The 22135-nt window shown below is 47.4% G+C and overlaps 1 pseudogene; it reads left to right on the top strand.

The window, feature by feature from the left end:
• The first annotated feature begins 1902 nt into the window (after positions 1–1902).
• On the top strand, positions 1903–2205 carry LOC132687060 (NADH dehydrogenase [ubiquinone] 1 alpha subcomplex subunit 3 pseudogene; annotated as a pseudogene).
• The last annotated feature ends 19930 nt before the right edge of the window (positions 2206–22135 follow it).

The raw sequence follows: 22135 nt of genomic DNA, 5'->3' as shown, positions 1-22135 counted from the left end.
GGTCCTCGCCTTCCTGACAAACATGTCTCGCCCCAGTTCCCACAAGAACACTTCTTGCTTCAGCTGATGACCTTGCTTCTTTAGTTTTATTTGAGCTTCAAGCACTTGTCGGAGCAAGCCTGTTTTTTTCATGGGTGGCTGCAGACCCTTTATGAAGAGGAACACTAAGCAAGAGTTAATGACAGAAAGCACTGTCAAAATCCAAGACGTGAATATAATTAAAATCACATGGTGTTCCCTGTTGGCTGCCGCGGCACACATTAAGAAAGTCTTATCTTCAAGAGTACATTTAGGACGCCCTGTCATAGAAAATTAGTTTAAAATGATAGCTCAGAAAAAGAAATGTAAAAAGCTCTCCTGCCATTTATTATTAATGTGATTTATGTTAAGTCTCTCAGCGGAATGTGAAAATGTGCCAATAAATTCGTTCAAGAAATGGTGTGAAATTAAATATTAATGAAGGGCGCAAACAAGCGCCAATTATACCACAGTGTAAGTTTGTAAACATTTCCATAGGTAATTCACACCCCATGTTCAGGTAACCCAACAGTCAAAAACAAAACAAAACAAAACAATCCTCATTAAATTTATACCGAAACCTTTGTGCATTTTCCAATTCACAAATTTAATCTTGGCCTCTGGTTTTGAAAACGGGAATAAAGCGTTGGCGCTCCCACGCGGATCCACGGATCGTGGACGGTCTTTGGGTCGCAAGGGACAGAAAGCCCAACTCACGTGGCCTCAGCGTAAAGGAGAATTTGCATGTTTAACTGAAAAGTACGAAGGAAATGTGACTTCAGGCAAGGTTTCACGCAGCAGCTCAAGGATGTCACCAAGAACCTGGCATCTTCCAGCCTCACTCTTCCCGAGGGGGGAGGGGGGAGGCCTGTGATATCCGAGAACCTTTCCTCTCCCTCCACTTCGGGATCAGGGCTCTCACGCCCCCAGCGGTCAGGTGGCTTGACTGTTGATGGCTCACCGCTTGAGGCATTATTTCATATTAGTGAGCGCTCAGATATTCCCATCCAAATACTCCTCTGCCTCGCCCCAGGTTATGTGGCCTCCTGATGCGCGGTACAATGGCAAGTCCTCTTGCCTAAATTTGAGACCGCTGAAGGGCCAACTTAGCCCCAGGGCTCCCTGCGGGACCAGCTAAGGCCTCTGCTACAACCAGTTGGCGGTTCACCTTGTTACTCTGCAGATTCTGTGTCTCCCTCTTTCTCTGACCCTCCCCTGTTCATGCTCTCTCTCTGTCTCAAAAATAAATGTTAAAATGTTTTTAATAAAAAAAATTAAAAATTAAAAAAATTTTGTTTTAACATTTTATTTATTTTTGAGAGAGAGAGAGAGAGAGAGAGAGAGCGCGCGCGCGCGCGCGCGCGCGCGCGCACAAGTGGGGGAGGGGCGGAGAGCAAGGGAGACACAGAATCCGAAGCAGGCTCCAGGCTCTGAGCGGTCAGCACAGAGCCAGACAAAGGGCTCCAACTCACAAACCGGGAGATCATGACCCGAGCCTAAGTCGGACAGGAAGCAGACTTCTAAAACCAGTTTGGAGCTGGAAGGTCAGGAGCTGGGAGGCCCTGGCACTCTGGACCTGGTGCAATTGTTAAAACTTTCACTGGGGATGCCCTGGGTTGGGAAACCTTGGAAGGAAGGCACTGGTGGAGGCCAATCCCCAGGCGTTTCAGAAGTTGGAGGGAAATAGGACTGCAAGGACTGTGGGGTCACATGGCTGGAGGCTATCAATGCTTAAAGAAAGGCAATGAAAGGCTGAGGACTTAATCATCAATTTAAGGCAAAGTGTAAAAGTCTCCTTGGCAGCAAGTAGAGAGAGAGACTCTTATCTTCTGCAGCTGGAGGGCAGAAAAAGCTAAGAATCGGGTCTGGGAATTCACTAGAATAATGGCGCAGTCACAGGGGAGACAAGATGGCGGATGGTTACCCTTCTCACCCACCCCTTCAGGACTCGTCGCCTTCCTCAGCGATGCCTGGGCCAAGGAGCCAGTGCTGACCCCGGGCCTTCACCACAGGGGGCCTCACTATAATTCTGCGCCCCCCCCCCCCCACCAAGTACGCCATCCTGATCCACCAGGCCACACCCTACCACTACCCAGTGCCCCTCTGAAGTGATGGGAACATACCCGACACGCCCAGCCACCCCAGGACCCCCAGGGCCCAAGTTTGGACAGGCTACAGAAACTGTGAGCATCTCTGTCGACAAGGAGGAGGCCTCCTCTGTGGCCCCCAATAGCAGTGTGAAAACCGACCCCAGCGGAGAAAGAGAAGAATGGAGATCCAGAGAAGATCAAATTCTCAACCGAAGACAAGTCTGTTCTACCAAGGTCATGTCCCAGTAGACAAGGATTAGGACTCAGAGACTTGGCATGGAAGCATCTGGGTCAATGCACTCAAACAGCTCGAGTATCCGGGTTCCACTGAACCCCCTGCCCCTGAGGAAGTGCTCCACCCACCCTGTTAAGGGCTAAAGCCCCCCTCCCCCTCCCAGCTTATAGATGGTGCGGGGTCCCTGCCAGGCAGCATGGCATGCATGCCCTCGCCCGGCCCCCAGACAAAGAACACGAGTCAAGTCGCAACAAAACCCAGCCTGTGAAGGGGAGGAAGAAGCCCATACCGTACCCTGGAGGCGCTACCGGAATGTCCTGCCAACAAGTCCTGGCAGGAGTCCGGAGAGTGGATCTGAGGCTGGGCCCCAAGAACGAGGGCCCCGGGGGCAGAACATAAGGTCTGATTGGAGAAGATTTTTGTTTTAAGTGTATTTTTTTAATTTATTTATTTTGAGGGAGAGAGAGAGAGAGAGAAAGAAAATGCAAGTGGGGGAAGGGCAGAGAGAGAAAGGGAGAAAGAGAATCCCAAGCAGGCTCTGCTCTGTCAGCGCAGAGCCCCAATGTGGGGCTCGAACTTCACGAACCATGAGATCATGCCCTGAGCTGGAATCAAGAGTCAGACACTTAACCGACTGAGCCATCCAGGGACTCCTGCTTAGAGAAGATTTAATAATATGGGAGCACGTTGCTGTGATACAGGATTCCGCCAGGATGGCTTGGGTGGGCCTGGACACAGCAGTGGCACAAAGTAAGTGAAGCAGAAAAGCCAGAACTGTGGTGGCAGGTGGTAGAAGGAAGGATCGAACGGCTTACAGGACAGGGCCTGCTAGGCCGGATTATCCTACAGAAGGCCTGAAGAACCCCCAGCTGGCTCTTCTCCAGAGACCCCACAGGACACGCTGACCTTCTGGAAGAAGTTCATTGTTGACCGTTTCTGCCACTGGCCGGGGCTGCGGGTGGGAGATGCTATTCCAGAGCAGACTCCCTGAGAGCAGCGGGGATGAGAAGAACCTATAATGACAGAGACCACGTGGTAGCACTTGACTGCTGCAAAGTGGGCACAATTCTCATGGGAGCAGCAAGGTCACAGAAGCAGCCGGAGGTCCGGACTCCCAGGGGGCCATGGAAATGGTTAAGAGCACATGATATTCCTCGAGGCAAGATACGCAGACAGACAGAAAGAGCATTGCTTGGGGCGGCTGGGTGGCTCGGTTGGTTGGGCCTCTGACTCTTGATTTCGGCTCAGGTCACGTTCCCAGGGTCACAGGAAAGAGCTCCACGTTGGGCTCTGCGCTGGGCATGAAGCTTGAGATTCTCTCTCCCTCTCTCTGCCCCTCCCCCGCTTGCATGCGCGCTCTCTCTCTTTCTGTCTCTCTAAAAAACAAAAGAAAGAAAAAAGAACATTGCTTATTTAAAAACGATCAGCCACCCCAATAAAAAGTCATGATCCCTTGCCAGCTCCCAGCCTAAGGTAAGACCTAGAACCTACTGAATAAAGAAGGCCTTATATCATCTGGCAAACGTATAGGGTGAGGTTTCCCCACGCTTTTCCATAGGAAGAAATTGGGTACTTGAGAATCATACACTGGGGAAAGGGGACTACACAGACATTTTGGAAACTGTTGGACCCAAAGTCCAAGTAGACATTATTGCCCAGGCACCCGAAATGTCATTGTGGCCCCTTCCCAAAGGGAGAGCATGAAGGTCAGGTAGTAAGCGTAGTCCAAGTTCATGACCTGCTTTACAGTGGGTCCCCCAGGTCCACAGAACCACCTGGCAGTCATTTTTCTGGCCTCTCCATATATAATTGGGATAGACGGAGCTGATTTGGATCCTCGTCCTATGGGGTAAGGGCCACAAGGATGAGGCAGGAGAAGGGGAAGCTTCTGGAACTGCCTCCCACCCCAGCCAACCAATAATCCTGTCTCTTCGGGGCAATGGCAGAAATGAGTGCTGTCCTTAAAGGACAACCTCGTCATTTCTCCCATTCAGTCCCTCAGTCTGACCCTCTGCCATCCACCGCCATGGGATCCGCACCTCCCGCCTTGGCCGCATCTATAGCCACCTTGGGATGGAGGGATTGGGCTCACAACCAGCTAGCTGGTGGGAGAAGAAAAAGACAACGTTTGGTTCACGGATCAGTTGGCTGGGCATGTGGGGGAAAGCCACAAAGGACTACAGCTGCCCTATAGTCTTCTCAGGGGCGGTCCTGGAACTGTAGGCAGGAGAAAACTGTCCCCCGTGGGCAGAGCTTCAGGTCCTACATCTGGTCATCTGCTTTGTGCACAAAGAGAAATGGCCTGAATTGGGGATGTGCGTGGATTTGAGGGGGAGTGGTAAATAGTTTGGCTGGTCAGTCAGGGACCTAGGAGTAGCATTCGAAGATTAGGAAAAAGGCGGTCTGGAGAAAGGCGTGTGGACAGACTCCTGGGAGGAGGCACAAGGTGTGAACATTTTCTATCACTCGTTAATGTGATCATTGAGCCCCGCATGGGGGCTGGGGTTGAAGCCAATCCCTCTCGGGCCAGAGAGAAGGGATAAAGGGCAGAGGGGGACAGAAACAGTAGATGCCTACTACCATGACAGATTTGTTTGGGGAACAAGTCGCCAAGAAAAATGTGCCTAGATTCTTCTAGGACAGAGCAGAGAGATCATCGCGTCCAAGCTCTCACCAAAAAGGTAATTAACCAGCCTCCGCTTGAACACTTTCAGACAGCACGTTCGTTACCTCTCCCGGGAACCTGCTTCTCTTGAGGACGTTTGTGGTTTTGCCTTACGTGGCCAGTTGGGGTTTTCCTCTTCCTGTCCGCCAAGGAGGTGCGCCCCCTCCCCCTCTGTAGGTCCCATGCCGAGCAAGGACCTACAAGAAAGTATTTGGGTAAAATGGAGAGAAGTGAAAGATACTTTGTTAGCAGAAAAACTCCACGAAGTCGCCTGCAAGAAGTGACCCATTTTAGCCAGAGAAAGAATTGTTTCACTGGTCAGTGTTTCACTCAGAGGGAACTAAAACCCTCTCCCTCAAACACAAACCACCTCTGCTTCCATGGAGAGAAAACCCAGAAAGAACCATTTGACTAAGGGCCTGGAATGTAGCACATGGGATAAAATGGCCCCAGGACTAGCTGTTTGGGGGGGGGGGGGGGTGTGCGGGGAGGCGGGGTAGGGGGCAGAGGAGAGAATAAGGACAAACCAGAGAGGGAGCTTTCAGATGTCTGCTGGTCTGAGCTCAACAAAAAATAGGGTGAAATTTTCTGTACCATTCTTGAGGCTCAGACTCAAGGATTGGTTGTCTAATGATAAGGGTTTACTTTTAAATTTGAAGGGTTATTCTTTCCTTTAGCTTAAACTGGTACCAATTCTTTCTCTCTCTCTCTTTTTTTTAAGTTTATTTTTATTTTGAGAGAGAGAGAGAGAGAGAGTGCAAGTGGGGAAGAGGCAGAGAGAGAGGAGAGAGCGAGAATCCCAAGCAGGTTCCTCACCGTCAGCGCGGGGCCGGATGCGGGGCTCGAACCCACAAACCGTGAGATGGTGACTTGAGCCAAAATCAAGAGGACTGGCACTATTTCTGAGTATAACCAATGTCTCTTGATAGGGCCAGTTTAGGAGGAAGGCCAGCATGGCAGCTGCCTGCTGGGAGGAGAACCCTTGACCCTAATCAGAAAAGCGGTCCCAGCTAACTCAGGTTTCCACATGTGACTCTGTACCTTAGAGGCAGGATATAAATGACCCCCACTCTTGCCAGAGGGGGCAATGCCTGTGGTGCAAATTTTAAAATAGTGTTCATCGGCCCCCAAACAGTTTCTGTTGAGTATTTCCTCTGACGTGGAAATCACAAGGTGCAGCCATGGTCATGACAGGGGCCCTAAGCCAGCCGGCTCTGAGGAACTTCCCTAAAGACCGCAGCTGCAGTCAGCTGAAATTATGAAACCAAATCACACCAGGGGAAGACTGCTTACCCAGAAGGCAAGATTTATTTTATTGTCTAATATTTAAACAGTTTAATATGCCTCCCAGTACATTGTCTGAATGGTTCAAAAGAGACCCTATAACAAATATATGCAGTAAGTCCCTCATTTTTTTATTAAAAAAATTTTTTTTAACCTTTTAGTTTATTTTTGAGAGACAGAGAGACAGAACATGAGTGGAGAAAGGGCAGAAGAAAGGGAGACACAGAATCCGAAGCAGGCTCCAGGCTCTGAGCCATCAGCACAGAGCCCGACGCGGGGCTCAAACTCACGAACCGAGAGATCACGACCTGAGCCGAAGTCGGTCGCCCAACCAACTGAGCCACCCAGGTGCCCCTATTAAAAAAAATTTTTTAACATATTTATTTATTTTTGAGAGAGAGAGACAAGCATGAGTGGAGGAAGGGCAGAGAGAAAGGGAGATACAGAATCCGAAGCAGGCTCCAGGCTCTGAGCTGTCAGCACAGAGCCCGACATGGGGTTCGAACCCAACAATTGTGAGATCATGACCTGTGCCGAAGTTGGACGCTCAACCAACTGAGCCACCCAGGCGCCCCAATAAGTCCCTCATTTTTAACGTAAAGGAATTTATATACAGGTTTTATTGACAGAGCACCTGTTTCTCCCCATCTACAACTAATGTGTTTGGGGAATGTCGGTTTCAAGGGGCACCTAGGTCTCTCAGTCCCCCTGGCCCCTGGCCTCAATAGCCTGTGGGTCCAAGTGAGGACAGACACATCATCATTAATGCCCCAAACACAAAAGCTCTTTGCTCTGGCCTGCAGCACCCCAGATGGCCGGCCACCCCCTCCACAGCATGTCCGAATGAGGGACCTCTCTGTGCCCTAGGACAAGCCTCCCCGTCTGAGCCTCTTCCCCAGCCAGCCACTGCCCGCATGTCTCCTCGAAGACGGTTCCAGCACCGTCTCTGCTCCGGGAGCTTTGCAGCGACCAAGGCCTCTCCTGATGCCTGCTAGTCTTTGCTGGGACACCCAGAGCCCTCCCGCTGGGAAGCTGCTGACGCCTGCCCGTGGAGACCTGGAAGGGGAAGGGGAGAGGGAGGACGGCCCCTCCGCAGCTCCACACCGCATCCTGTCACCTGGGCTCCAGAGGGACAGGGGCGTGTGCAGTCTCCCCACATCCTTCAGCTTCTGGCCCCCCGCACCTGTCACCGTGGAGGTTCTAAACCAGTTTTGCAGGCTGGGCCAGGAGGCATGGGCCATTCCATTCCTTCCCTTCTCCACTCTCACTTCCTCCCTCTCCTGGATCTCCTTCCACACGCTGTGCATGTGTGTGTGTGCACACGTGCACACATATGCATACGCACACAGACACACACACACGTGAATGTAAGCTCCATGAGCGCAGGTATTTTTTTTGCCCGTGTTCTTCACCATCGGCTCTTCAGTGCTCGGAACAGTGCTTAGCGCCTAACGGATGCTCAAGAAACTCTGTAGATAGAACAAGAAAAAAAAGTGAATCCCTCCTGCCTCCTCCTTCAGCACAAGAGCCCATGCCCCCATGTGTATCATTTCAGACAGAAGAGCCCACAGGGCCCCCAGTTCCTCCAATCCTGCAGCTCAGCGAGGCTCAGTGAGGATCCCCAGCCCTCAGGGTTATTGGCAGGCCCTGGCCTCAGCAGCCTGGGCTCCCGCTCCCCTCCCATCAGCTGTGGGACACCCGGCCTTTCCCAGCCTTCTGCCCCTACCATGGCTCTGCTTTCGCCACCCATCCCCTGCCCACTGTGTCACAGCCCATCCCCGGCCCCCCGTCAGGGTGACCCTCCTCATCCCCAGGACTGGCCCAGGTGCTCCCGGGAGTTTGACGCGATAATAGGAGACTGGGTTCTACCTTGTAAAGACCCTGCTGCAAGTGTGAGGGGAGAGGAGGCCAGCAGAAGAGAGACACTTTCTAAATAGTTCTTTTAATGTTTATTTTTGAGAGAGACACAGACAGAGTGCGAGCAGGGGAGGGGCAGAGAGAGAGGGAGACACAGAATCCGAAGCAGGCTCCAGGCTCTGAGCCGTCAGCCCAGAGCCTGACGCGGGGCTCGAACCCACAAACCGTGAGATCATGACCTGAGCCAGAGTCAGACGCTTAACCGACTGGGGCACCCGGTCATCACTTAGGGTTGAAGACCGCTGTCCGAGACACCAGCAGTCTGGTCAGAATTAAGTCCTGCCAGATCCAGGCCAGATTCTTTTAAGTCAGAGTCCATCAGGGTCAGGCCTGTGTGAGTTTCCCCAGAGTTTCAGGGCCCCTGATCCATGAGTGTATGAACACACACACACACACACACACACACACACACACAGGCGACACAGACCATTGAAATCCGTTCTGAGAAGCTTCTGAGTCTGTAAACCGAGGTCCAGTTCTGCACAAACGCACCGCATTGACATTTGGAAGCAGACCGCTCGCATTGTGCTCGGGGTCGGTGTGGTCAGTGACTCAAGGGTCCTCCCCAGGAGGGACAAGTGGGAACCTGCGGGTCAGCCAAGTAACTCGTGTCTCCTGGTGTTTGGCCCAGAATAAGAACGAGCCTTGGAGCAAGGGGAATTCGAATGTCCTCCACAACTGCTTCTAATTTGCAGACGGCGGTTTTTTTCCCCCAGGCCCAGCCAGCAAGGTTTCGGGAGGCTTCCAGCCTTCCACGCCACCCACCACAGCACCGCCCTCCCTGTCCCTAAAGTGCACCTCACTTGCGTTATCTCCTCTGCGGCACAAATACCCAGGAGGCTTGGTTCACAGGGAATGGCTTTAGCTGTACCAGCCTCTCCCTGAGAACATTTAAAATGTTAAAAGCTCAGAAGATGACTCCTTTAAGTGCTTTTGCAATCAGAAATCAAAGGGGAGGAGGAAACCTTTTGAAATCAGAACAGGCCTGGGGGCACCTGGGTGGTTCAGTCTGTTAAGCTTCAGACAGCGCTCAGGTCACGATCGATCTCGAGGGTTGGTGAGTTTGAGCCCCGCATTCAGCTCTCTGCTGACAGCTCGGAGCCTGGAGCCTGCTTTAGATTCTGTCTCTCTCTCTCTGCCCCTCCCCTGCTTGCACCCTGCCTCTCTATCTCCCCAAAATAAATAAACACTGAAACATTTTTTTAACTAAATAAAAGATAATAATCAGAATAGGCCAGGAGTGGACCACATGCCCCCCAAAATGCATGAGCACACACTGATGGGAGGGGATACGTGCACGGGGTTTGGGGTGCGGGGGAACATGTGGCCACTTCTGCTTGGGGAAGGAGGAGGGCCCAGGAAGAGAAGGACAGAAGGAGAACTTTAAACGGCACTTAAGGGGCGCCTGGGTGGCTCTGTCGGTTGAGCGTCCGACTTCGGCTCAGGTCATGATCTCGCGGTCCGTGAGTTCGAGCCCCGCCTCAGGCTCTGTGCTGACTGCTCAGAGCCTGGAGCCTGTTTCAGATTCTGTGTCTCCCTCTCTCTGACCCTCCCCCGTTCATGTTCTGTCTCTCTGTCTCAAAAATAAATTTAAAAAAAAAGTTTTTAAACGGCACTTAAAGATGACGTGGCGTTCACCAGGTCACAGCCAGCCAGCTGTCCAGGGGCCAACCAGGCCTCTGTCCTCAGTGCCTGTGCGCATGAAAAAATCCCATCACCGTCAGGGGGAAGGGATCCAAACCCCCGAAACATCGAATGTTAAGAGTGAGAAAACATGGAGGTTTCTTGTTTTCAAATGTTCAAACAGATCTAAGAATTGTGAGGAAGTGAGTAAAACTTGGCCGGGAATTCCTGGCAGGAGGGTGGCGTGGACACTGCTCCCGGGATATCGCTCTCAGCCTTCCCTCCTCCCGTCCCGACAGAACACTCCCGAAATGGCCACCAGAGAAAGGGGAAGATGTGCGTCGGCCCCGGGAACCAGCCATCTGCGCGGAGGAAACCAGAACTTTCTGTCAGGGCCAAATAGAAGGCATCTTGAGAGAAGGCAGGCTGCTACCCCATTGGACAGAGGCCACGTGTCCAGGACAAAGTAGGGGACGCTGGCCACCCAGGAAGTGCCCTCACTCAGCAGGCAGGGTGGCCCGAGAGGTGGGGGGCAGAGGGTCACCCCTAAGCTTCCCTCCTACCTCTGCACGCCTGCAGCTTTCTGACCACCCCGAGTGTACTTTGCGTGCCTGGGCTGGTCGCACCTGGGCACAGCCACGGAGAAGCCCTGAGAAGCTACTGGTAGTTCTCCGAAGCAGAAAAGCCTCCTTTTCTGTTCCTTTTCTTCCTGTTGCCAGGAATTCCCCCAAACCTTTGATGAACTCATTTGCAATGGTTAATGGCTTCTTGAGAATTTAAAAATAATACCAGCCCATTTTTTTCCCCCTTTTCTGAGAATGCATCCATAGAGGTGGCACAAACTCAACCAGAAGTGGCCGCTTACCTCCTTTCTCTCACACCTCCTGGGCTGCACCATGTCCGACATGATCATTCCCCCTCTGTTCTATTTTCCTCAATTCCTGTGGCCTGAACCTGGTGACCCTCTGAGAGAGATTCAGGCAGGAACTCTTACCAACCTCCCACTGAATGTGTCCTGGTTCCTTGACTTGAGTCATTGTTGGATAGGCCAAAAAAAAAAAAAAAAAAAGGTATCCCTTTCTTTCCCTCCCCTCATTGGAGACAAAGGTTACAGGAATTAGACAACTGAAGATCAAAACCCCAGGTTTATCACTGACGAAGGGGACTACAGAGTGTGGCTTTGGCTCCTTAGACACATAGGCTCCCTAGTCATTGACACTTGACCTGGACGGACTTGGCAGGCAGCCCCTGACACTGCCCCCTGCAGGGCTAAGCCTGCTATTGCAGGCACAGAGCAGCCCAGGAAACACTGAGAAGGAGCTGAGCCGCAGTCACCAATCAAAGAAGACACTCCTCTGAAGAATGGGACAGACGCCTCCCCTTGTCACCACCCCTAATCTCACCCCCACGTGGAAAATGAAACTGGGGAATAAGTATTCTACCCTGACATCCATACCGGGCAGACTTCCCTCTGTGAAGATGAGGCAAATGAAAGCTCATAGGATCTGGGAAGTTTCTGCAACTCAAAAGATAAATATCCCCGGAAGGGTTCTGTAGAAGCTGCCTCCCTGGGGGAAAATTTTTTTACTGCAGCACAGGTTCAAAAATATATATATCTGAAAAAGAGAAAAAATAATAAAAAATCAAAAAATATATCTGAATATCTGATTTGAATTTTCAATAAGATTCCAGGGCTGGGCACCTGGGTGGCTCAGTCAGTTAAGTGTCGGACTTCGGCTCAGGTCGTGATCTCCCAGTGGGTGAGTTCAAGCCCTGCATCGGGCTCTGTGCTGACAGCTCAGAGCCTGGAACCTGCTTCGGACTCTGTGTCTCCCTCTCTCTCTGCCCCTCCCCTGCTCGCACTCTGTCTCTCTCTCTCTCTCTTAAGAATAAATAAACATTAAAGAAATAAAAATAAAAAAAGATTATGGGGGCTCTGGAAAAGATCTAGAAACTAGAAAAGGTCATAATAACGAGGCAGAAATCTAAGAGCAGGAAGTAAAGCAGGGAGACAGAAACCACAATAGCTGGGTTAAAACCCGTGATGGAGGCTGTAAATAGATGAGACACCGGAGACAATACAATTAACATGGTCCAGGGTCAGACGATAAAGAGATGAAAAGGAAAGGGGCAAACAGTCAGGCACAGGGGATACAACCTGGAATAATAGGAATTCTGGAGAGAAAAGAATGCGTACAACAAAAGTAGTGATCAAAGACCTGGCAGGAGAAAACGTTGCTGATATACAGAAAGAACTCAGTTGGAAGCTGAGCATATGTTCGGAGTCCCGAGCAAAGTTGACAAGAAGAAGAAGGCCACATTTAGACACACTATGGTGGCATTCTCAAAGTGAAAAATAAAAGTTAAAATTTCTAGAACACAGGCACACGCACACCGCCCTTGGAATGAAATTAAAGACAGATTTTACTTTTCTTCTGAGAATCCGTTGTTCTGGGGTATGTTGTGTGTGTGTGGGGGGGGGGGGCGGTTTAAAAAACACCACATGCAGGGATGCCCGGGTGGTTCAGTCAGTTAAGCGTCTGACTTCAGCTCAGATCATGGTCTCGTGGTCTGTGAGTTCGAGCCCCGCGTCAGGCTCTGTGCCGACAGCTCAGAGCCTGGATCCTGCTTCGGATGCTGTGTCTCCCTCTCTCTCTGCCCCTCCCCCACTCTCACTCTGTCTCTCTTTCTTTCTCAAAAATAAAACAAACATCAAAAAAAGCTTAAGAAACACCACATGCATGTATTTCTTTTATATTTTAAAAAATAAGCTTAGATGGGGGAGGGGCAATAAATTAGGATCTTACAGACAAAAGGGGAGAAGAAAAAATAAAAGCCTAAATTACAATGATCTCAAAGTTCTCACGTCATCCAGAGAAGTAAATGTCAATATCTTTTCTTACCTAAACTCATTGCTAGAAATACAGTTTTTACTTTTGGGGGGCCTGGGTAGCTCAGTCGATTAGGTGTCCAACTTTGGCTCAGGTCATGACCTCGGGGTTTGTGAGCTCGAGCCCTGCCTGCGTCGGCCTCTGTGCTGACAGCTCAGAGCCTGGAGCCTGCTTCGGATTCTGTGTCTTCCTCTCTCTCTGCCCCTCCCCCACTCATGCTCCTCTCCCCCCCCCTTCTCTCTCTTTCAAAAAAAATATGAAAAAAGAAATACATTGTGCTTTGTAAACCATAGATAAGTATGGACAAAAGATACAAAAATTCTGAATCTACCTCTTACTTAGATCTTCAGACATTCATGATGCAAAAGTTACCTTCAGTGCACTTCAATATTTTCTATTCTTGTCTCTGTCCTTCTATGCTTTTTCAAATGCCATCGCAATGTATTAAGTTGAGTGCGTTGTGACCCGGGTTGGAAATCCACTGATGTAGAAAACCTAAAGGAAAAGCCATGCTGTCATTCATGAATGAAGGCCAACAGAAAGACCTTCTTAGGTGCGGAAGTTGTTTAAAAAATAATCCCTCCCGAGTACTTTCCTTGAATAAATCAAAAACTCCTCTTGAAAATGTCTGGTAGGAAACTACAGGAAAAAATCAGATGCAGGAACTCGTGAATGAGAAAAAAAATCCACCTGGAAGCCCTTGCTTCGAGGTCTAGGGAAAGGACAACTTTCATATGTTCTCTCAGAAGGATTCAGATACTGCAATCTTCTGGTAATGTCTTTTTTTTCAAAAATTGAAATGTACACACTCATTTCACTCTTGCAAATCTATATACAAAATTAAAGACAGCAGTATAGGAGGAAAGATGAATTAAGATGGTTCTTAGAGCAATGTGTGTAACTGCAAAGTAATTAGCAATGATCAACATGTCCAATAGCTAGTTCATGGTTTAATAAGTGACGGTATATCCATACTAAAGTAGTATACATCGCGTAGCTGTTTGTAATAAATTAGCTATGTACACATTAACCTGGAAGAGTGTCTGTGATGAAATAAACCTAGAATAGTGTCTGGGATACAATGATGTTAACAAGCAAGGAGTTGAATCATTTCTGCGTGATCCCATTTCTGTAAAACGTAGAGGGGGACCTATTCAGGGCTTACATCTGCATGTATTTACAAGAGCAGAGAGAAAAATGTGGAGGGAAGAAAACAAACTGTCAAAGCTGGTTAATTCTATATTATTCAGCCATAAAAAAAAAAAAAAAAAAAGAAAGAAATCTTGCCGTTTGCAACTACGTGAATGGAGTCAGAGGGTATCATGCTAAGCAAAATAACTCAGAGAAAGACAAATACCATATGATTCTGCTCATATGTGGAATTTAAGAAAGAAAACAAATGAGCAGAGGGGAAAAAAGAGAGAGAAACCAAGAAACAGACTCTTAAACATTGAGAACAAACTGATGGTTACGAGAGGGGAGGTGGGTGGGGGGGATGGGTGAACTAGGTGATGCGGATTAAGGAAGGCACCTGTCGGGATGAGCACCTGAGCACCAGGTGATGGATGTACATGTTGAATCACTATATTGTACACCTGAAACTAATGTAATACTGCACGTTAACTAACTGAAATTTTAAACAAATAAACAAGGGGTGCCTGGGTGGCTCATTCAATGAAGGCTCTGACTCTTGATTTTGGCTCAGGTCATGATCTCAGGGTTGTAAGATCCAGCCCCGAGGCTGGCTCCTCGCTGGCAGTGCAGAGCCTGCTTGGGATTCCCTCTCCCTCTCTCTCTAAGTTTTTTTAAACTTAAAAAAAAAAAAAAAAGAAAGAAAAGAGGGGCGCCTGGGTAATTCAGTTGGTTGAGCATCTGACTTCAGCTCAGGTCACAAACTCATGGTTCATGAGTTCAAGCTCCGCATCGGGCTGTGTGCTGACAGCTCGGAGCCTGGAGCCTGCTTCCGATTCTGTGTCTCCCTCTCTCTCTGTCCCTCCCCAACTCATACTGTCTCCCCCTCTCAAAAATAAATAAACATTTAAAAAAAAAAGAAAAGAAAGAAAGAAGAAAAGGTGGGAGTGAATGGGGGCAAACTGATTTTCCACAACAGGGAGTTAAAATCATAGTTCCCTACAGACAATGATCATTAAATATCACATCCACAACATCTGAAAACCTTCAAGGTAAACGCAAGTAGAATGAACAAAGAACTCTAATTCTTTCCTTCTAAATTATTGAGCATTACAGTAAACAGTCTACACAGCACTAGAAAGGAAATTAACAACAATTTTAAGCGCTGTTTTGGCATGTGGTGAAATGAGGAGGACCTTGAATGGCTTGACTGCCGAGTTCCCCTCCCCACTTTGCTCCTCAAATAATGTCCCCCAGCCAAAGAACTCTCCTTATCAGGGGTACCAAGAGCAGGTGCGGCTTATTCCTGAGGAACAAGTTTCAGTTCCCTGCTAGCCTGCATAATTATTCAAACAAGCCAATAATGTTCTCCCATGAAAACCAGGGGTTATCACACCCCTTTGATAGTGTAAAGCCTGCCTTGCACGGCCTGTTGGTACACTCTGTTCCTGAACACAAACCTCCTATGACCCTGCACAGTGTACTGTTTCCCCCTCCCCTGGGCAGTGAGTATATGTGACTAACAAACTGCCCAGAATTGGGCATCATGTGTTCGGCCATCCCAATAACCCTAGGGAAGGAATCCCTCCTTCACCAAAGAGGTGAATAGAAGGCAATTAAAACACAAGAAGATATAAAAACAAACAAACAAAAAAAACCCAGAAAGCTCAAATAAGTTGACAAAAACAATATCAATCCTGGTACTGCTAGGAGAGAAAAGGAAAATAGACTTTCTCAATTCAAAAGAAGGTAGGAAAGGAGGAAAAAAATGTGGAGAAAATGGAAGGTGAGGAGAAAATATAGCATAATAACGGAAGAAAGTTCAAATAAATCACTCACAGCAATACATATGAATGGATTAAACACACTTAGGAAGATATGGCTTATGAGATTGGATAAAAAATAAAATCTCTATTGTATGTTACGAGTTTTTTTCTCCAACTCTGGAATAATCTCAGCTATCAAACCTTCAATACTATTTCCCTGCCATTTTCTTCATTCTTTTCCTTTGTAAATCCTATTAGAGGCTCTAGATCTATTCTCCTGTTCTTTGAACTCTTTTCTTTTGAATCTCTCTATTTCTTCTTGCTGAATTCTATGTATATCCTTCCAAACTATCATCCAATTCACTAATTTTATTGTTAGCTATATCCAGTCTAAAATTCATCCCATCTTTTGAGATATTTTTTTTGTTTCATGACTAAATTTTATCTCTGAGTTTTTTTTGTTGTTTTTGTTTATTTTTTTATTTTTTAAAATTTACATCCAAATTAGCATATAGTGCAACAATGATTTCAGGAGTAGATTCCTTAGTGCCCCTTACCCATTTAGCCTGTCCCCTCTCCCACAACCCCTCCAGTAACGCTCATGTTTTGTTGTTTAAGAGAGAGAAAGAGCGGGGCGCCTGGGTGGCTCAGTCAGTTAGGTGTCCAACTTCAACTCAGGTCACCATCTCGCGGTCTGTGAGTTCGAGCCCCGCGTCGGGCTCTGGGCTGACTGCTCAGAGCCTGGAGCCTGCTTCCGATTCTGTGTCTCCCTCTCTCTCTGCCCCTCCCCCGTTCATGCTCTGTCTCTCTCTGTCTCAAAAATAAATAAACGTTAAAAAAAAATTTCTTTTAAAAAGAGAGAGAAAGAGAGAGTGAAAGCAAGCAGGCAAGAGGGGCAAAGGGAGAGAGAGAATCTAACCATGGGATCATGACCTGAGCCAAAATCAACCAACTGAGCCACCCAGGTGCCCCTATTTCTGAGACTTATAGTTGCTTATATTTCATTTCATTTTTTTTTTTTTAGGATTTTTTTAGGTAACCTCTACTCAATGTGGGGCTTGAACTTACAACCCCAAGGTCAAGAGTCACGTAGTCTCCCGACTGAGCCAGCCAGGTGCCCCACTTATATTTCATTTCTGTATGTTCAGTTTATTTTCATCTGCATTGTTTCATAATTTCTTGTTTGTCAAATGATGTCCTCATTTATCTCTCTGAGCATCCTTATTTTCAAGTCTTTGCCAGATTAGTCCGAAAATGAATCTCATCTGTGAGTGCATATTTCAGTTGTTGAGTTGGCTGGTTTATTTAGCATTTGATTTCTTCATGTGCTTTGGAATTTTAGTTTATAGGCTCATTATGGCTGGGAGTTTTTGCTTTGACTTTATGCTATGTTTTTCTCTCTCTCTTCTTTCTTGTCTGGTGGTTTTAGTTTTGTGACTGCATCCACAAGATGATTCCAGAACTGGTCTTGTGACGGCAGCTGCGAACTTGTGCTTTTCACTGACTTGGGGGTCTTGCAAACTCAGTCATGGGCTTAGGGGAGGGCTTACCCAATTATTGGCCCGCCGTGAAGCTGTCTTTGCTATGCTGCTTCCTCAGGCCCGCAGTTTCCGCCAAAGCCCCTAAGAGCTGGTCAGTTGCCATCCTTTTCTTTTTTTTTTTTAATGTGTTTATCTATTTTTGAGACAGAGAGAGACAGAGCGTGAGCAGGAGAGGGGCAGAGAGGGAGGGAGACACAGAATCAGAAGCAGGCTCCAGGCTCCGAACTGTCAGCACAGAGCCCGATGCGGGGCTCAAACCCACGGACTGCGAGATCATGACCTGAGCTGAAGTCAGACGCTCCACGGACTGAGCCACCCAGGCGCCCCAGTTGCCATCCTTTTTTTTTTTTTTTTTTTTTTTTTTTTTTTTTTTTTTTTAAAGAGAGAGAGTGTGCACAAGCCGGGGAGAGGGGGCAGAGGGAGAGAGAGAGACAGACAGAGAGACTTAAATAGGCTCCACGCTCAGTGGGGAGCCTGACTCGGGGTTCTTTCCTATGACCCTAGGGTCATCATCTGAGCTGAAATCAAGATTCAGATGCTCAACCACCCAGGCGCCCCAGTTGCCATACTTTTCAGCTGCTTTTTCACAAATCAGGGGCCTTACTCCAGTCCCTGGCTTTAGCCAGAGAGTCTGGCTTTATCCTCTATTTAATGTGCAACATTTTAGCTTCCATTACTCCGTAGGCCCTTGACTTTGGCTCTACTTGCCATCTTGGTTTCCAGTGAGATGTTTATCCTGGTGTTTTGTTTTGTTTTTGTTGGTTTGTTTGTGTTAGTCTGTTTATCCTTTTTGTCTCTTGCATGCGTTTGGAACATAGAGCGTATGTCAAAGCATGAACTCTCCAACGTTCCTCCTGTTAACATTTTTGTTTAAGTCACTTGGAGATGGAGTTTCTGCTTCTCACAGTGAAAACGTGCTGGCAGGTAGCGTTTGGGGATTAAAGAGATGGGTGTTGAAACCACAACCGTGGAAGTACAAGTAATGGGCTTTCGTGTGGGTTTAGTGGGCTGGGCAGGGCTGTGGGTCAAACTAGGAAAAGCCCTTCTGGGCACCTTTTAATTACTGACCAGCTTCGTACAGCGCCTCCACGTGGCAGCAAAATGATTTGCGGGAGCAGAAGGTTCCAACCAAAGTGCTCTCCTGTTTGGGGGGGAAACCCAGCTGCCCACCCCCCCCCTCCTTTTGTGAACTGCATGTGCCCAGCACGGGCTTTTTAGACAACTCAGAAGACCAAGAAAAAGCTAATCCTGCATATGGGCCCTCAACTGGTTAAACAGAAAGATAAGCGATCTGACCCTTTCATTTTTGGAACAATTCATACCGTTGACATACACTATAAACAAAATAACTGAGAACGAAAAACAAAAGAGACATAGTGGAGTGTTTAAATCCTTCTCCAGAAAAGAGATTCACGAATTTCAGGACCGGCCCAAAATTTCAGCACAAAATTCTGAACAGACCAATAACCAAGAGGTGGGAAATAAAGAAGTTATCAGAGAATTAGCTCCTTGAAGACTCTTGGTTTACATGGTTTTTTTGGGTGTTTTTTTTTTTTTTTTTTTTTTCTGACAAGGCTTTTCTAACATTTAAGGAACAGCAGTGTCTATTGTTGTATAAATTATTTCAAACACAGAATAAGGAAAGAATGTTCCTCGATTTGTGTTGTAAACTGATCTAACTCTCAGATTTACCAAAAAATAAAAAGAACAAAGAAAACCATCGACTAGGGTTTTCAAATACAAGTGTCTATAAGCCAGAAAGGAGTATAAATGGGTGAAGTTGCTTAGGTGTGAAATGACAGGGGAAAGTGGGGGGTGCTGGAACTAGAGAGAAATTCAAATCCAGACACCTCAGGGGCACCTGGCTGGCTCGGTCGGAAGAGCGTATGACCCTTCATCTCAGGGTCGTGAGTTCGAGCCCCGCGTTGGGTGTAGAAATGACTTAAATAAATAAACAAACTCAAAAAAGAAATTCAAAGCCCTGGGCTGCTGAAACAAACAAGTCCCATGAATCACCAGTCTGCAGCCTCTGGTGTAGGTCGGGCTACGTTGTAACCACAGATGCCAAAATTCTAAAATCAAATACTAGCAAATCCAATTCAACCTATACTACAATTAAAAAAAAAAAAAATCTGATAAGACCAAGTTACATTTACCCTAAGAGATGTAAAAAAATGTTTTAATATGTGGAAATTGTTTTTTGTTTTTTAAATAACCCATTATCTCAACAGGTCGCCTAAGAAAAACCCACAGGATCATTTCAATAGATGCTGGAACTTATTTCCTGACAAGCAGAAGCCCCGGGACCCAGAGCTGCATTGGCCGTGGGTTGGCAGAAGGTGTCCCAAAGGTAGCATCGCGGGATGAAGCCAGCACCGGGCCCAACAGACAGCCCAGTGAAGTGTCCATCCAAGAGAACCAGACAGAGAAGTGGAAACCAGAAGAAGGCCAGAAGACAGAGCTTGGGGAGATGCTGGGAGGCACAGCCTCCAGGCTTCACTGCAGGGCCCTGCACACCCTCTGGTCCTGAGCCAAGTTTGGACGCTAGCTGTTGAAAATGCATTTGAAAACATTCAGCACCCAGGTCTTTTTTTTTTTTTTTTTTTTTTTTTCAACGTTTTTTATTTATTTTTGGGACAGAGAGAGACAGAGCATGAACGGGGGAGGGGCAGAGAGAGAGGGAGACACAGAATCGGAAACAGGCTCCAGGCTCCGAGCCATCTGCCCAGAGCCTGACGCGGGGCTCGAACTCACGGACCGCGAGATCGTGACCTGGGTGAAGTCGGACGCTTAACCGACTGCGCCACCCAGGCGCCCCCAGCACCCAGGTCTTATAAATAGCTCCTAAAACCGAGACTAAGGAGAAAGCCTTCACACAAGAAAGACTATGTCATACAAGCAGTCCACTTAAAATGTAAAAAATGTTTTAAAAAAACAAACGTAAAAAATGTTTTTCCTGTTCTGAGTTTTAAGGAGCCATTTTGTATTTTCAAGAATTCTCTACAATAAAAGGAAAAATAAAAGGATGGAAGTTATAGGGGAACTGGAAGAAACGAGGAGACCGTGGGGAACAACGAACCTCGCATTTTCTATGGTCAAATCTAAATCAATCTATGCATATTATAGCTCAGTAGCAAGTGTCTTAGAAAAATTAGTAAAATCTAAACGGGTATTGAGAGAGTAACCGAAAAGAAAAGCTAAATAAAGACTTCTGCACCTCTGCCTCATACCATAACACAAAACAAATTCCAGGTGGGTTAGGACGTAAATGTAAAAATGTAAGATAAAAATCGGAGGAGAAAATGTATGACACCGAATTCCTCATGAAGGACAGGAGACATCTGCTACACCAGAACGGAAAACGAGAAGCCATAAAACGAGAGAAACATACTTGATCCTCCAAAAAGTTAAATATTTTTAGAAAGGTCTGAAGAAGTCCAAGTGCTGTGATAAATTGAGGGACACTTTCAATTTTTAAAATGATGAAAACCCCTTAAAATGGATAAGAAAAAGGTAAATAATGCAATTGCAATAGATAAACTCAGGGAGACGGTGAAGAGGCTGTTTTGGGAGGAGCAAACCCAAACAGTCAAGAAACCAATTAATACGCATCCCCGCAGCAGAGAACTGAAAATTAAAAAAACCAAGGAGGTCACTTCTCAGTTATCAGATTAGCAAAAATTAAAAACAGAGCTCCTGGGTGGCTCAGTCAGTTAAGTGTCTGACTCAGCTCAGGTCATGATCTCACGGTGCCATGAGTTTGAACCTTGCATGGGACTCCCTGCTGTCAGCATGGAGGCTGCTTCAGATCCTCTGTCTCCCTCTCTCTCTGCCCCTCCCCTCCCTCTCAAAAATAAAGAAACATTAAAAAAAAGATAAAAGTCTGCCGCTGAAAGGAAAATTAACACTCTCGGACAGTGCTGTTGGAAATGTGAATTGTCACAGCATTTGGGGAAAGCAAGTTGGCAATGCTATTAAGATTTTAAATTCTTGGGGTGCCTGGGTGGCTCAGTCGGTTAAGCGTCTGACTTCAGCTCAGGTCACGATCTCGTGGTTTGTGGGTTCGAGCCCCCCATCGGGCTCTGTGCTGAGAGCTTGGAGCCTAGAGCCTGCTTCAGATTCTCTCTCTCTCTGCTCCTCCCCTGCTCTCTCTCTCTTGAAAATGAATAAACATTAAAAAAAAAAAAAAAGATTTAAAATTCCTTCCCCCCTCCCCCCCACCCAAGCCATTTCTGGGAAACTCTACCATAGAAATAAAAGCATCAATGCATAGGGATATGCATAGAACCAGGTTTACCAAAGCCTTGTTGGTAGTGGTAAAAGCTATAAACCAAGTGAATGCCCATTCAAGAAGCGATGGAGGTAAGATAAAGGCGCCTGGGTGGCTCAGTCGGTTAAGCATCCGACTTCGACTCAGATCTGATCTCACCATTCACGCGTTCAAGCCTCGCATGGGCTCTGTGCTGACAGCTCAGAGCCTGGAGCCTGCTTCAAATTCTGTGTCTCCCTCTCTCTACCCCTCCCCCACGTGCACTCTGTGTGTCTGTCTCTCTTAAAAATAAACGTTCAAAAATTTAAAAAAAGGGGGAGGGGCGGATGGAGGGGTGCCTTGGTGGCTCAGTTGGTTGAGTGTCTGCCTCTTGGTTTTGGTTCAGATCATGATCTTGCAGTCAGCGCATCGATCCCTGAGCTGGGCTCTGCACTGAACCTGAAGCCTGCTTGGGATTCTCTGTCTCTCTCTGCCCCTCCCTTGCTCACACTCTCTCCATCTCTCTCAAAAATAAATAAACTTAAAAAAAAAAAAAAGATGGCCCTTAAAAAAAAAAAAAAAAAAAAAGAAGGGATGGGATATTATGTAGTCATTTAAAAAAATAATGGGTTAGGGGCACCTGAATGGCTTAGTCGTTTGAGTCTTGACTTCAGCTCAGGTCATGATCTCGCAATTTGTGAGTTTGAGCCCCACATCGGACTCGC

Source organism: Panthera onca, chromosome E1 (assembly GCF_046562875.1).
Source record: "Panthera onca isolate mPanOnc1 chromosome E1, mPanOnc1 haplotype 2, whole genome shotgun sequence".
In the NCBI taxonomy this organism is placed as follows: Eukaryota; Metazoa; Chordata; class Mammalia; order Carnivora; family Felidae; genus Panthera; species Panthera onca.
This window is presented reverse-complemented; position numbering and strand designations above follow the sequence as displayed.